The sequence below is a fragment of the Oreochromis aureus genome, linkage group 5, assembly GCF_013358895.1.
Source record: "Oreochromis aureus strain Israel breed Guangdong linkage group 5, ZZ_aureus, whole genome shotgun sequence".
Lineage (NCBI taxonomy): Eukaryota > Metazoa > Chordata > Actinopteri > Cichliformes > Cichlidae > Oreochromis > Oreochromis aureus.
Window position 1 is genome coordinate 12,783,615 of NC_052946.1, and position 16,459 is coordinate 12,800,073.

General features: G+C 40.8%; 1 long non-coding RNA gene across 1 annotated transcript; it reads left to right on the forward strand.

Moving 5' to 3' along the window:
* The first annotated feature begins 1,222 nt into the window (after positions 1 to 1,222).
* On the forward strand, positions 1,223 to 5,955 carry LOC120440143. Its single transcript, XR_005613011.1, has 4 exons — positions 1,223 to 1,256; positions 2,034 to 2,134; positions 5,553 to 5,761; positions 5,861 to 5,955. It is a non-coding gene; the product is annotated as an uncharacterized LOC120440143 (long non-coding RNA).
* The last annotated feature ends 10,504 nt before the right edge of the window (positions 5,956 to 16,459 follow it).

Consider the following 16,459-nt stretch of genomic DNA (forward strand, 5'->3'; position numbering starts at 1 on the left):
TTGAACTTGTTGGTTGAGCGATGAGGGGAAAGGGGAAAAAAGAGTGCACAGGGTGACAGAACAAAACAGAGACTAAGGAAGGTGAGAAGACATAAATTTAATGGCATGCTGCAGTGGTAATATAAACACCTGGGAGTGAAAAAAAAAGTGAGTGGAGATAAAGTGGCCGGTCCTACAGCAGACTGACCCTCTAGCAGTATAACTGGAGAATGCTTTATAAGCTTTATCAAAAAGAAAAGTTTTAAACCTAAAACTAGAGAGACAGAGTTTGTCTCGCCTCTCCACTGCAGCATTTTGGATTGACTGAAGAATTTTCAGGGAACTTTTAGAACAATCTGATAGTAATGAACTCCAGCAGTCCAGACTAAAAGTAATGAATGCACACATTAGTTTTTCAGCATTTTTCTGAATGGAAGTTTCTAATTTTAACAATAATGCACAGATAAAAGAAAGAAGGCCTACATATTTGTTTAATATTTGCATATCCTAATCAAAGATGACCCTAAGATTTCTCAAAGTGTTGCTCAAGGCCAAGGTAATGCCATCCAAAGTAAGTATCTGTTAAGACATGTGGTGCTGAGTTTGTTTGTTTTTAGAGCCAAATAACCTAAATTCTGTCTGAATTTATGAGAACTATGCTACATAGATAAACATAGCTGGTTATCATCTGCATAGCAATGCAAATGTAAGTAGGTGTTTATAATAGGTGTTTATAATCAGTGTTGGGGAGTAACGGAATACATGTACCGCCGTTACGTATTCAGAATACAAAATATAAGTAACTGTATTCCGTTACAGTTACCGTTTAAAAAGGTGGTATTCAGAATACAGTTACTTTGTTGAAATAAATGGAATACGGCGGTACTTCCTGTTTCATATTGTCGCGGGTCAGGACTGTTTGGGTTTGTTTGACAGCTATGTTCTGTTGTTCCAGGCGGCAGCGTTACGGTTGCCATGGTTACAGGGTGACGCTCTCTCTCTGCGTGTTTCCTGGGTGAGAGAGCGCCTTTTTGTTGTTGTTGTTGTGCTAAGCTAATAGGCAGAATGCTACAGGCATGGCTCTAAAGAATGTAGCCTGATGGGCAGTGTAGTCCGTGCTGCAGCGAGAATGGACTACCATACCCGTTATGTGTCTGTGAGCGAGGGAGGGAGAGAAAGGAAAAGTCCGAGCTGTCACGGTGCAAAAACGGGAGCTGGAAGCATGCAAATATAATAATAACCACTGCAGCCAAGAAGAGTGCCTGACGAGCCCATTTGTAAGTAAGCTATTAAGACTCAACTGTACACTGTGTTCGTGTTTTCCTCCGGAAAAAATAAGTTCCGTTGGAGCAGCCTTTCAACGCCTCTCTCTGTCTCTGGCAAGCAAAGTTGACCCAGACAACAAAGTAAAGCTAGTTTTCGGCTACCAGCCCGACATGAACCCACCGTATTAGCCAGAGGTCCCTTTACTACGTTTCGGAGCCGCGGACCTTCAGTAACAGTAATAAATCACAGCAATAGTACATTCACGTAGTTGTAAACAGCATGATAATATATTAAGTAATCCAAAGTATTCAGAATACGTTACTGTCATTGAGTAACGTAACGGAATACGTTACAGAATACATTTTGGGGCATGTATTCAGTATTCTGTAATGGAATACATTTTAAAAGTAACCTTCCCAACACTGTTTATAATAGTATGTGTAATGTGTAAGACCAGCATGTATTCAACAGAAGGTCGGAAAAGCATTGCCTGGTTTTGATTGTGTAAACATCATAAAACCGTGGATGCATCCTACCTTTCATCAACAGTTCAGGTGGCTGCTAATGGTGTAGCGGTGTGGGAGGCATTTTTATTGGCTTAAACACAACAATTTAAGTCAGTACTGGTGCTGACCATGTCCATCCCTTTAGGACCACAGTCTAACCATATTTTAGTGGTCTAGCCCACTACTGATAAAGTTTCCAGTGAGTTGAACCTGCACCACACTCATTACGTACTATAAATTCCAGATATTCCACTAAACATAGTTGGGTGATGTCTCCCATAGCTCCCTGGTATTCTAGTGGTTAGGATTTGGCTCTCTTTGGACTTCTGCAGATGAGGAGGCTGCACATTCTGGAAAGCAGCAGAGAAGGGACTACTGGCCTGGTGAGTGCGAGGGATGAAGTTACATGCTCTACCTACAAACATACACAAAAGCACAAAAGCATTACCATAGCCAAATAATAATGACCTGAAATAAAAGGCTTCTTTTCACTAAGAGACACAGACAGCAGTTCACCTGTCAGTAGCATAGCAGACTGTCACACACTGTGCTCGCTCTGTTTATGTAAAAATGTTAAAACAAAAAAATGTGAGACCACTTTCAATCATACAGCTGGTTTCTTGGTTCTTTAAATTTACCCTTTACATGTGCACAATAAACCATAAACTGCAGGCCCACAGTTGAAGCGTCTCCTTTGCGGGTGTAATATTTTGACTGCTGAAGAAGTTATGGGATAATGAGGCATTTTGTGACAACAACCAGCGCTGAGTTTAGCTTTGCTTCTTTATAACTGTTTTGTGCCGATCAAACAAGCAGGCTGAAATATTCTACCCTGCAGTTATCATTATGCTAAAACTAAAAGATGGAAGTTAGACTGTCACTTAAAATCCGAAGATGGAGTTTGTTGTGAATGAGTCTAAATAACATACTGCCACACAGGCTTTTCATGGGCTCATTTGGCTCTGCGGGATTTTAATGGCTGGTTTTCATGTCACTGTAAGAGTTGAAGTGTGTCAGCATTTTTCGCTAAAAGACCTTGATGAATGTTAAACCTGCATCTCTGAATAACTTAAAGATTTACTTAGGAAAATTAAATGGACAGATGGCAACAGTCAGCAGCGGGCTCTGGCTTTTTATTGCGAGAAAAGTAGGTTATTTTGGTTTTTTAGGATGACACAGAGGGAAAGAGAGAGAGAAAGAGATTTCCTCTCCAGTCACATGAACACTTATTTTTGTACTAATATTTTAAATCGTCCAACTGTGTTTTAGACAGACAGGTGGCTTTTAGGTATAACCTAGAAATCCATGGCCTAAATCCCTTGCTTATCATCCTCCAGAGATGCACAAACTCGTGGACACACACACACACACACACACACACACACACACACACACACACACACACACACACACACACACACACACACACACACAACCACAAAAACAAACAAAGCAGCACAGGAACACAGCTCACAAGATCAAACGGGCTGCATCTGATGCCTCTGGTAAAATTTTCCACATTAAAAACCTCTTGGTGATTGGTTGCACTTAAAAGTTTTTTGTGTGTGTGTGTCTTCCACACTACAAAACTTTAGAGGCCGGGGAGTTATGTGCTCAAAATGTTTTTATCTGAGTGTACTGCATCAATGTGACAGCTTCTTGAGATCCTGGAGGCTACTTTGTGTCCTCTTTCAATTCACTGTAAGCCGTCACCCCACGTGATCGAATGTAACTTTGTAATTTTTGTTTCTTGTTTGTTCTCACAAGACAAAGTCACTGTTCTCTAAGGCAAAATAATAATGCCCATATTTCCCTACAAAATGATCCACAGGGATCATTCTCTAAATGCTCCTGCTGTGGGCGTGAAAGAAGATTCCTCTCTTAAGAATTCACATCCAACCTGCATCCAAGATTGCATTAATGGACTACAAGATAAACCCTCTGGGTGTGCTTTTTGATATTTAATGGGTCTCTTTTTTTTTTTTAATGAGCTGGCTCTCTTTTCCTTGTATGTATTTGGAAAACAAGACATTTAGAAATCTGAAATCTGCTGTATCTTTAGGCCAACTGCATCAGACTACAAACCCAAATGGAGAGTTGTGATGGGTAATGAGGGACAAATTAAAGGAGGAAACAAAAAAACAGTACAAAAGTAGCTTGAATGTTGCGTTTTCAGTGCTACTAAACATACTACTGCTACTACTTGCTACCATCGCTACTGAATCAACTTGAGCACTAAAAGAGCTTTCTTACTTCAAGGTGCATTCACCCATTCATACAAGTGCTTTTCTCTACACTTTTCTATGCTTTGCAGTTCAATACGCAGGCTGGGGGAAGCAGGGAATCAAACCACCAACCTTCCAATAAGTAGAAGACCCACTCTACCTTTTGATATAGACACTGTTCTCATTTGCAGTGATGTTGCTTTTTGGATATTTTATGTAATATAGATAAGGCTGCATGTCTCTTGGATTGGAAACAAAATATTCATAAAAGTTTTAGTAGTGTTCCCTGCTGTCATTCTTCTTAACCCAGTTTACCCAGTTAACAACATTCTCAACCCAGTAACACTGTTGTTACATTCTTACTGTCATGGTCCGGGTGTGCGGCTGTAAAATTCCACTGGATGTCTGAGCTTCCCTGGTATCTGCCCATGGTCAGGGCCAACAGCCTCCCTCATCTGGAGCTGATTGAGGCAATTAGGCTGAAGATTTAAGCTCCTCGCTGACACTGCTTCCTCACCAGTTTGTCAATGGCCCTCTGTTGGTAACCAGGTCTCATGCTTCATGCTAGTAGTTGTGTGAACTTCTATACTTTTTGAGACATTAAATTTGTTAATGCAATTTTTTTGTCCCATTGAAATGAATGGACCACATTATCGGTGTGGTCACTGATTTTGCTTGCCGGGGTGAGCTGTGTTTTAGCTCAGTGAGATGAGCAGCTGTTCTCAGAGCAGGAGGCTAGGGTTCGAATTCCACTTATGGCAACATTTTTTTCAGTTAACAGTTAAACTTTTTATACTCTTTTCAACACAAATTTCAGCTTCTTCACCCCTTATCAGCAGAATTTTCAGTTTTTTCACCTCTTTTCAGCAAAAATTCCAGATTCTTCAGCTGTTTTTTAGCAGAAACTTGAGCTTTTTTACCTCTTTTCAGCGCAACGTTCTGCTTCTTTACAGTGTTTTCACATCTTTTCAGCAGAAAGTTCAGCTTTTTCACCTGTTTTCCGCACAAATTTCAGTTTCTTCACCTCTTTTCAGCAGAATTTTCAGCTTTTTCACCTCTTTTCAACGACCTGATAATCAGTTTGGCTCAGTGAGATAAGTAGCTGCCTTGAGACCAGGAGGCCCGGGTTTGAAACCTGCTCATAGCAATGTGTTTTTTCAGCAGACAGTTAGACTTTTTCACCTCTTTTTAGTACAAATTTCAGCTTCTTCACCCCTTTTCAGCAGAATTTTTGGCTTTTCGCCTCTTTTCAGCAAAAATTCTTCTTCTTCACCTGTTTTCAGGATTCACACAGCATTTTCGCAGGAAATGCAACTTTTTCTAGGTTAAAATATTTCTGCTAAGTTATTGTATTTCTGCCAAGTATTATTTTTCCTCTTCGTTATTGCAGTTCTGCTAAGTAATTACATTTTTCCTAAGTTCCTATGCTTCTGCAAAGTTATTACAATTTTTGCAACTTTTCAGCTATTTTCAGCAGACAGCTTCAGCGTTACAGCATCCACACAGCATTATCACAGGAAATGCAAATTTTTCTAGTTCTCAAGTGCTTTACTTACCTTGTGATTTTGTGCTCTAGTTGCTCCCGGATACTCCATGGCACTGAACTACTCATCTTGGAAATCTGGTTCACCTGCCTGCTCTTCGGAAATATCTCCTTGCCTCACCTGCCTGCCCTCCTGCCCTCACACTACCACGGAACCTTCAACGCTCAGGACAGCCGACACACACCACCAAACCCACCCGGACTGCACCTCTCCTTCAGTGCTTCCATTTCCCACCTGCACAGTAAGACAAAAATATTCATAGCATCCACTCTCTCCAAGACACCTCACTGGCTACCATTTTAACACTGCTCTCCTCTCTTCCTAATTACCTAATTACTAGTCCAGCTCTGATTGCTTCCTTGGACCTGTCACTCTGCTTTTTCTCCTCCCTCCAAGCCAAGTCCCCATGCCCCGTTTATCAAGCTTTAAGTCGAGTGCTATTGTAAATATCATCTCTGTGCTGGTTAATAAAACACTGTTAAAACCTTTCCTTAGCCTCTGCTTTGGGTCCTCTGTACTTGGGTTTGGTTTTGGTACTGAGCCTCCGGCCGTTTTGTGACGTTTACCATGTAGCAACACTGTTACATTTATTTACAAGTAAAATAACCAATTTAAATAAGTAAATAATTACTTGCAAGTAGGGTTAACAGATTTTTAATTCTGTCAACCGGTAACAGTTCCCAAATAAGAAAATAAAATCTGCAGAAAAGATGTTAATAGCCACCACCTGCCTCTGTAAAAGAATCCACTTCAGGTTTTACGTAAAGTAAAGCTGTTTTCAGAATAAGTCAGATCAGGGTTTGGTTTTTTTGTTTGTTTTTTTACGTGCTTTTTGGTGCCAAAGACTTACTTTTTGTTGCTATACCCCTGACACAGCTTCACTACTGCAAACAAGAAATTCTATGCAAAACATACTGCAGTTATTCACTTGATATAATTAATGCAGGCAGCTTGAGTTAAAATCTTGATTGCAATTTCACATAAAATTACCGAATCACTCATAATTGAATTATTTTTAAAGGGAATCTTTTAGGAAAGAATACATTATTCACCTGACTGTTGTCAGTTTTTATGGATTGGCCTAGGACCTGCCATCTAATGGTTAAAAATCATGAATGCTAGGCTAGTTAAAATGAAGCATATGATGCTGGAAATTCCAAAGTAAATAACAAGGGGTTGGCATTCAATCAGCTAATGTCAATCTGGGTTCTTGGCTAGCCTAGAAGCATAAGGCTGTTGTTTCTGCATTATGCTGCCAACATAATTAAACCTAACCATGAACAAAATTTTTCATTTTAAGATTATTCTTCTTTGTCATTTTGCAAAACACACATTACCAAACACCACAAGGATAGTACTGGAAGGTTTTCATATCGGCATAGGAGTTTGTTTGAATTGAACTGAAGAGTTTGTGAGATCTTCTTCACCTCAAAACTTGGTGTAATCCCATCTCATTAAAACAGAAGACATTGGGTCATTGTGCATTCATAATTTTTATTTAGACATTGATGGAATGTGAAAAATGTGTCTATTTAACTCATCTGTTCTATTTAGTGCTTGGATTTAAACACTAGGGACTGACTCTGATTATGATTCTGAGATTGAATGGAAACTTGGCTCCCACCTGGTCCAAAAGACCTCGAGGTTTGACTTAAACTTCATTCAAAGGACTTAAGAGTAGCCTTGAAACTGCCTGCGGCTGTTATGTTTCCAATGCCCCACACCAACAGATATCTTTCTTGTCTGCTGGCTAAAAGCCTTCAAGCACTGGACACCGATCTTTTCCCATCGCTTCAAATTCTACATGACTGTAATATTTTCCGCAGTCCTCAACGGAATTAATGGAGGTCAAGGTGCACAACTTTTAAATGCAAAACTTCAAACAGCTTCAATTTCAGGTGGTACTCTCTGCCTTGGGCCTGTTCAAGAGGAGCTTCCACTCTGACTTCAGCAAAAGTGTGCTTCACTCAGAATTTAGAAGAAGAACTCAGAAAGTTGGTGTTGTATTCAAGACGGGTTGTGTTCAACCGTTCTTAAATACCAGCTTTGCCTGCTTATTTATAGGTGCCCTATTTATTCTCTGAGTTGGAAGAAATTAAGTAACAGAAAAAATCTTGTTTTGCTGAAGGACGTTAATTACTGTTCAATCCAAGATAAAGTTCAGTTCAGTTCAGTCATTCCTTTAGTGTGAATCCATTTTAAGCATGGACTTTGAAAAAGGGGCAAAGCTTTAGGCAAAATACAAAGGATATGTGACAAAAGTGAAGTCATAACCCAGAGGCTGACGTTCGTCTAATATGGGGATTATATGATTTAAAGTGATGACTGATAGAATTAAAGAAAGACAATGAAAGAAAAAAAGTGAAAGAGAAATCTGATTTGTTGCCTGCTGTTATTCTGTTCTCTCTGAACCTTATCAGCTCAGAGCTGCTCCTTTATGGGTTGTATATTGCTTCAATTCAGCATTCCCTTCTAAAGAAAGAGGTTAATTGCCTTCTTCTTTCATTCACTTTTACATTGTCAGCTCCAGAGCTTTAACTAACTGTCAGTCATCCTTTGCTAAATATGAATTTTGCTGACCTGGTGCAATTTCACACTTTACATCCAGGTTCAGCAAGGCTCTGTTTTTTTTCTTCAGCAAGTCGACTGCAGGGTTTTGTCTGTCTGCTTGTCGGCACGTTTACACAAAAACTACCAAGTGAAACTTTGGAATTTTATTTCCAGCATGTACAAAGGAAGAACCCATTGAATTTTAAAGTAGTTCTACATCACATCAATAAAACTGTGAAACTGCCAAACTGGCCTAAACAGAGTCTGCTCTCTCCATGAGTCCAGTTATTTAATAATGAGAGGACGTTTCTGCCTTCAAAAAGAAGATCAATAGCTGTGTTAATTTGTTACCCAGCCCATCATTGGGGAATCACTGGTTACTTATGTACTGCTGGGATGCTTCTCGAGCATTTAATGAGATAGTTACAGCGGAAAGATAAGACTGCAAACTGAAGAGGAAAGCTTAAAGCTGTGAATAACCGGATTCTTTTTCTTTTAAGGCCACGTATAAACATCTGTTCTCTTATTACAATCCCAGCATTATACATACTGAAGCTTAGTCGGAACCACATATATTAACTTATCCAGTAGTCCTTTAGCTTCATTTTTAAAGGGTAATGCTCCTTTTTACTAGCTGGTAAGTTTGTCAACACTGAGTGATAATCCTGCCCGGGAGAGATTTTTGCGCACTTTAATTTTACTTTCATTTCATGTTTCTTGTAACGGCGGATATGTAAAGCTAGCTCATGTACACGTAATATAACGTTTGTGCTTTTATTGTGGTAACTTCCTGTGTGACCGGAAGTGAACGATGTAACGGTAACTAGCTTGATGCACAAAAAGACGGAAGAAAGCGGAAAACTAATGCTAACGGAGAAAAGGGAGAGAAGGACACGGTTAAACTGTATAAAATCAATGGTTCTAGCTACAGTCGACAGGGGAACAAGGTTTGTAATGTACATGATTTAATTTGAGTAATGTGAAACGCATGACATGTATAGTTTAATAGAAAACGGTTAGACCAGCGTAATGAGCGGTTAAAATGGTGTTACCTTAATAACATGGCAATTGTTTTATTTGTTTGTCTAGCTCTTACGTTGGTTCGTTGTCTGATACACGGCAAGGAACAATAAAGGTCATTCAACAACCATCAGTTCTGGCCTTCTCAGTTCGACTGGATGCTACAGTAAGAACTTGACCGCCGCCATTTTGCTACACCACAAAGGCTCAAGGTTTAACGACAATTCCCACGACGTCCAGCGGATGGCAGATGCAGGTCAGAGAATAAAAGCGGTGAAAGGCATAAGGAAAATAAAGTTAAAATGGAGGATTCAGAAGAAGACATTAACGAACAGTTTGCAAACAAAGAAAAAATATTAAATGAGCTGCAAGATAAAGCTCAAAGCGACTCCGCGATTCCAAGGCGTTCAGAAAGAGCCAAGGTGCCAACAGAAAAAATGCTAACTTATCAGAGAGAAGAGATAAGTAAAAAAGAAAAAAGACTATTAACTCTTTATGAACAATGGAAAATACGAGTCGAGAAACAAGAGAAAGATTAAAGTTGGACATTTCAGAGAAAGAAATGGCAGATCTTGCAGATGATGTAGAGCAAAGAAAAGATGAACTGCTAAAGTTGTACACTGAAATGAGAAGTCACATTGCACCTTCATCAGACATACGAAGAAAAACCGATGCATGTGAAGCAGTTACTCATGACATTGTGAAAGTCATCCTGGAAAGAATAAGTGGTGTAGATGGAGACTTTGATGCAGAATATGAAAGAAAACGTCACGCAGACTATTAGAACATGATTATGCCCAATCCATCTATGGTTCAACTGCAGCATCGAAACGTAGCCAACTGTCTTCAGCCTCACATCTTGCTTCAAAACGAGCAGATGCAGCAGCAAAACTAGCTTAAAGAAGCAGAGTACAAGATTGTACAAGAGGAACAAAGACAAAAGGAAAAGATAAAGGCTCTAGAAGAGGAGCATAAGAAACAAATGGCAGTTCAAACATCAGAGTTGGAACGCCTGAAAGCCGAAAGGAGGTGGAAGCCGCCGCGCCAGGTTGGACGTCTACAACAGAGAGTTATCGCAACTTGATGATGCATATTCAGTAAAGACGGAAAGGGTGAACCCAGAGCATACACCCAAACACACTGTACCATCATGCACCATACCGGCGCCAACAGCCCCTCCTAGAAGGCCAGCCAGCTTGCGCAGGCGGTACAAGACAGCATAAGAATAAATAGACTCCCCACGCCAGAACCAACAATGTTTAGTGGTGAGCCAATAAAATTTATTGAATGGAAATCCACTTTCATGTCACTTATTGAACAAACTGGCATGTCAGCAGCAGATAAACTGTACTATCTAAAAGGTATGTAACTGGCTCAGCTCTTAAGTGCCTTGAAGGACTTTCTTCAGAAATGATGAAGAAGCATATAACGACGCTTGGACAAAGTTAAACCAAAGGTATGGCCAGCCATTTGTGCTACAAAGGGCATTTAGAGAGAAGTTATCTGGTTGGCCTAAAATACAGTCGAGAGATGCTGATGGGCTAAGGAACTTTGCTGATTTTGTGAATGCATGCACACTTGCCATGCCTCATGTGAAAGGACTACAAATACTCAATGACTGTGAAGAAAATCAGAAACTGTTGCATAAACTGCCAGACTGGATAAACACAAGATGGAACAGGCATGTAACAAAGATACTCATGGACGGTGGTGAATTCCCCAGCTTCAGTGAATTTGCCTCCTTTCTCTCACTTGAAGCAGAAGTAGCATGCAACCCAGTCACTTCCATACATGCACTTCGGCTCACGGAAACGAATGATGACAAAAGAAACACAAGAGAAGTCAAAAGAAACAAGGCAAGTGTATTCAACATTAACACAACTGAACGAGATGCAAAGACTAAAATACACAACAGTTCTTCATGCACACTGTGCCCAGAGTCGCATCCACTTATAAAATGCCCAAACTTCCTGCAAATGACCCTGGAAATGAAAAGGAAACATGTAAAGGATAATAAACATTGTTATGGTTGTTTAAAGCAAGGTCATAGTGCTAAGGACTGCAAACGGCGCCTCACTTGTGAAACATGCACCAAGAGACACCGACCTGTCTTCACGATGAGAACTACAGCATTAGTCTGCAAAGAGAAAGGCAAGATCAAGTGAGTATGGACAACGCAACACAAGGGAACTCACCCGAAAGTGCAACAGCCATGGCGTTAAATGTCGCTAGAGCAGAACACACAGTCAGTACCTCCATGATAGTCCCAGTATGGGTCTCAACGGCTGCTAATCCACAAAGGAAAAACTAGTCTATGCGCTACTAGACACACAGAGTGACACTGTTTTTATAGATCAGGATGTAACGCAGAAACTGCAAGCAAATGTGTGCCCTGTAAAACTCAGACTAACCACAATGATGGGTAAAAATGCAGTAGTAAGCAGCGGAAAGGTGTGTGATCTTCTAGTGAGAGGTTACAATTCAGCAACAGTGCTAAGGCTCCCAACTGCTTACACAAAGGAGTACATACCCGCAAATAGAGAACACATACCTACATGTGACACGGCAAAACTGTGGAGTCATTTGTCGCCCATTGTAGAGGAGATCCCACCACTCCTCAGTTGTGAGGTGAGTCTCCTGATTGGTTATACTTGTCCCCAAGCTCTGGCACCCAGACAAGTACTCTTAGGTAAAGACAATGAGCCATATGCCATCCAAACTGATTTAGGATGGAGCATAGTTGGCAACTCAGTGCCATGCAATGCATTAGAGACAACAAGGAGTCTCTGTCACAGAATAACTGTTAAAGAAATGCCTCCATGTACTCCCCGCAGATGCAATACGTGCACTAGAAAAGGACTTTAAAGAAAACGAAATAAACGAAAAGATGGTGTCTCAAGACGACCTTAGGTTTCTTGAGAAACTTGAACAAGGCATAACACAAACAGAGAAGGACATTATGAAATGCCATTGCCATTTAAAGAAAGGCCACAAATGCCAGATAACAGACAACTTGCCGAGAGCAGACTCAATCAGCTCAAACGCAAACTAATGCGCGATGAAAAATACAAGAGGGACTATGTCACATATATGAATGACATTATACAAAGGGGTGATGCCGAAGAGACTGATGATAATGGACCTGAAGGTGAGACATGGTACATACCGCACCACGGCATCTATCACCCAAAGAAACCAGAACGGCCACGCTGTGGTGTTCGATTGTTCAGCCAGACACAAGGGCACATGCCTTAATGACCATTTACTAAATGGCCCTGACATGATAAACAACTTGACTGGCGTGCTTGTCCGTTTCCGACAACATCAGGTGGCGCTAATGTGTGACATTGAAAAAATGTTCCACCAATTCAAAGTCAATACAAACGATCGCGACTACTTGCGCTTTTTATGGTGGAAAGGAGGAGACATGAGCAAACCACCTCAAGCTTATCGAATGACTGTACATCTCTTTGGCGCTGTTTCGTCACCTGGTTGTGCAAATTACGGATTTAAACGTTTAGCCAAAGAGAACAGCTCCAAGTACCCCGTAGCGGCACAGTTTATAACCAGAGACTTCTATGTCGATGACGGGTAACAAGCGTTGAGACAGTGAAAGATGCTGTACAACTCACAAGAGAAGCACGTGAGCTATGTGCCAAGGGTGGACTAAGGTTACATAAGTTTGTGTCTAACAACAGTGTTGCACTCAAAGACATTCCTACTTCAGAACATGCAACAGACACAAAAACAAAGGACTTGACATTCAGTGAATCACAAACAGAAAGAGCACTCGGTATGTATTGGAATGTAGAAAAGGATTGTTTTACATTCAACATAGCTGTAAAGGACCATCCCCAACCAGACGCAGCATCCTGTCCACAGTCGCAGCAATATTTGACCCCTGGGTTTCATTGTTCGCACGTTCTCAACGGCAAAAGAATCCTACAGGAAATGTGCCGCCAAGGTACAGACTGGGATGATCCACTCCCTGAACATCTCAACCCCCGATGGCAGTGCTGGAAAGAAGATCTGCACAACTTGAAAAGGTTACAAATAAACAGATGTTATGTTCCTGCATCGTTTGGAGATGTGGTAAAAAGAGAACTGCACCACTTTTCTGATGCAAGTACGACAGGATATGGACAATGCACTTACCTAAGACTGATAAACAAAAACAAAGAGGTACACTGTAGTTTTGTAATGGGCAAAGCTCGAGTCTCTCCAACAAAGGTCACCACAATTCCGAGGCTAGAGTTGACCGCAGCTGCAGTATCAATCACAGTAAGCAGCATGCTAAAGGAAGAGCTACTCTATGACAATGTGGAAGAGTTCTTTTGGACAGATTCAAGGGTCACGCTGGGGTACATTAGCAATGAAGCAAGACGCTTCCACATATTCGTTGCCAATAGAGTGCAAAAAATACGAAACAACACTGCACCACAGCAATGGTTCTATGTGCCGACAAGTGAAAACCCCGCTGACATAGCATCAAGAGGCACATCAGTAGCGGAACTGCTATCATCAAACTGGCTCACAGGCCCTCAATTCTTATGGGAAAAGAAGTTAAATCTTCCAACTAAGGAGTCCATTGAACTTTTGGTGGGAGATCCAGAGGTGAGAAAAGTGCAAACACTTAACAGCCAAACTACAGAACATCAAGTCTCTGTGACCGTCTCACAAAGTTCTCATCCTGGTCACACACTGTCAGTGCCATAGCACGCCTCAAACGTTTCCTACTCAGAGACAAATCAAAGTCACTCAGCACTGTAACTGAAAGACAAACGCTGAAAATGGTGATCATCAAAAACCTACAAGGACTAACATTTTCAGACGAGATAAAACATTAAGCAAAGGAAAGGCATTACCTGGGAGCAACAAAATGTACAACTTGGATCCTTTCTTGGATGAAGACAGTGTGCTCAAGGTGGGAGGAAGGCTACAACACTCATCGCTTCCTAACACATTCAAACATCCAACTATCATTCCAAGAAACCATCATATTACAAAACTCATAATCGCTCACTGTCACGAAAAAACAAATCATCAAGGAAAGAGCTTCACAATGAACGAAACACGGTCCAGCGGTTATTGGATTCCCAAGCTAAGTCAAACAGTATCAGACTACATCCGTCAGTGTGTGACATGTCGGAGACTAAGGAGAGCTGTGGAAGGACAAAGGATGAAAGATCTCCCCACAGAAAGAGTCGAACACTCTCCGCCTTTCACATACTGTGGTATGGATGTTTTCGGCCCATTCCTAACCAAACAAGCAAGAAAAGAAAACAAAAGGTACGCTCTCCTTTTCACTTGTTTCTATTCTGAGCGGTACATGTAGAAATGTTAGAAGACCTGACTACGGACGCTTTCATTAATGGACTAAGGTGCTTTATAGCTCTGAGAGGCTCTGTCAGACAAATAAAATGTGATCGAGGTACTAACTTTGTAGGTGCCAAAATGAACTGTGTGCAGCACTGAATGAAATAGACACTGAAAAACTGACAACCTTTCTATCTGAAAAACAGTGTGATTTTGTGTTTAACACACCCCATGCTAGTCACGCAGGTGGAGTATGGGAACGACAAATTCGGACTGTGAGAAACGTCCTCAACGCCACACTTGCTCGCAAAGAGACGACTCACTGATTCATCGCTCAGAACCTTTCTCTATGAAGCAGCTGCAATAGTAAACAGCCGCCCGTTGACGACAGACAATCTCAATGATCCAAACAGTTTGAAACCAATAACTCCAAATCATCTCCTAACTATGAAAACCACAACAGCCTTGCCTCCTCCAGGACAGTTTGTTAAAGAGGATCTGTATGCTCGAAAGCAATGGCGCCAGGTACAATACCTAACAGAGCAATTTTGGAGCAGATGGAAGAGAGAATATCTTCACAACATCAGGGTTCGGCAGAGATGGCATGCTAATAAAAGGAATATGCAAGTAGGTGACATAGTGATGGACAAGGATGAAATACTGCCACGATCCCAATGGAGACTTGGTAGAGTTGTGACACCATAACAGATGAAGATGGACTTGTGAGAAAGGTCAAAGTAACCTTTGCAGACAGAAACCTTAGTAAAAAGGGTGAACATTTACATAAGATGTCTACAGTAGAACGCCCAGTTCATAAGTTGGTTCTGCTGTTGTGAAGAGCAAAATGTTGTAAGAAGTTAAAGTGCAATGAAAAGTAGTTGTTGCATATAAAAAGGTATTATCATTGTTAAGTTACCTGTTTGGAAATTATTTGTGTTTTATTTTGTTTGTAACAGCAAATAATTTGGTGGGAGTGTAACGGCGGATATGTAAAGCTAGCTCATGTACACGTAATATAACGTTTGTGCTTTTATTGTGGTAACTTCCTGTGTGACCGGAAGTGAACGATGTAACGGTAACTAGCTTGATGCACAAAAAAGACGGAAGAAAGCGGAAAACTAATGCTAACGGAGAAAAGGGAGAGAAGGACACGGTTAAACTGTATAAAAATCAATGGTTCTAGCTACAGTCGACAGGGGAACAAGGTTTGTAATGTACATGATTTAATTTGAGTAATGTGAAACGCATGACATGTATAGTTTAATAGAAAACGGTTAGACCAGCGTAATGAGCGGTTAAAATGGTGTTACCTTAATAACATGGCAATTGTTTTATTTGTTTGTCTAGCTCTTACGTTGGTTCGTTGTCTGATACACGGCAAGGAACAATAAAGGTCATTCAACAACCATCAGTTCTGGCCTTCTCAGTTCGACTGGATGCTACATTTCTCATTAGTGCTTCAGAATTATTTTTGCAGCAATAAAAATGTTTCTTGTGACCCCGACCAAGTGAAGCTGATCCATACGTTCCTGGGTGTTTGGGCACCTAGTCTTTCGCATGCTGTCCAACTTAACTTTCTGTTGTCATCACTCTGGCATAATCATTTTTTTCATCCACCTTCTGTGAACTAATCAGCGTCTCTTGATTCCTACTTTCATTGGGCTCCGCTCTACTTTGCTGCTTCCCTGGAGTCTTAATTTATTACTCAAGCTCAGTATTGCAATAAATAAAGTTCACTTATTTCAAATGATCACCCCCTATTGAAATGTCAGTATGTGACAAGTTGATTCTGTAAAGTTGTTTCATATATATGTCTGTGTGTGTGTATGTGTGTATTTTCAGATATATTTGCACTGTGTCTCATCGACCGAGCTAATCTTAGCCTGGGTTTGCCTTTTCTCTGCCCTCCACTGCAAGGGTTTTTGTTCTTGCTACTATGGCTTCATCAGAAGAGAGGCAGAAGTACAGTTTTCTACCATTATTCATCACAGCTATAGAGTTTCCTTCCTGCAAAACATTCCTCTTCTGTACTTAAAAACAAACACTGTGCATC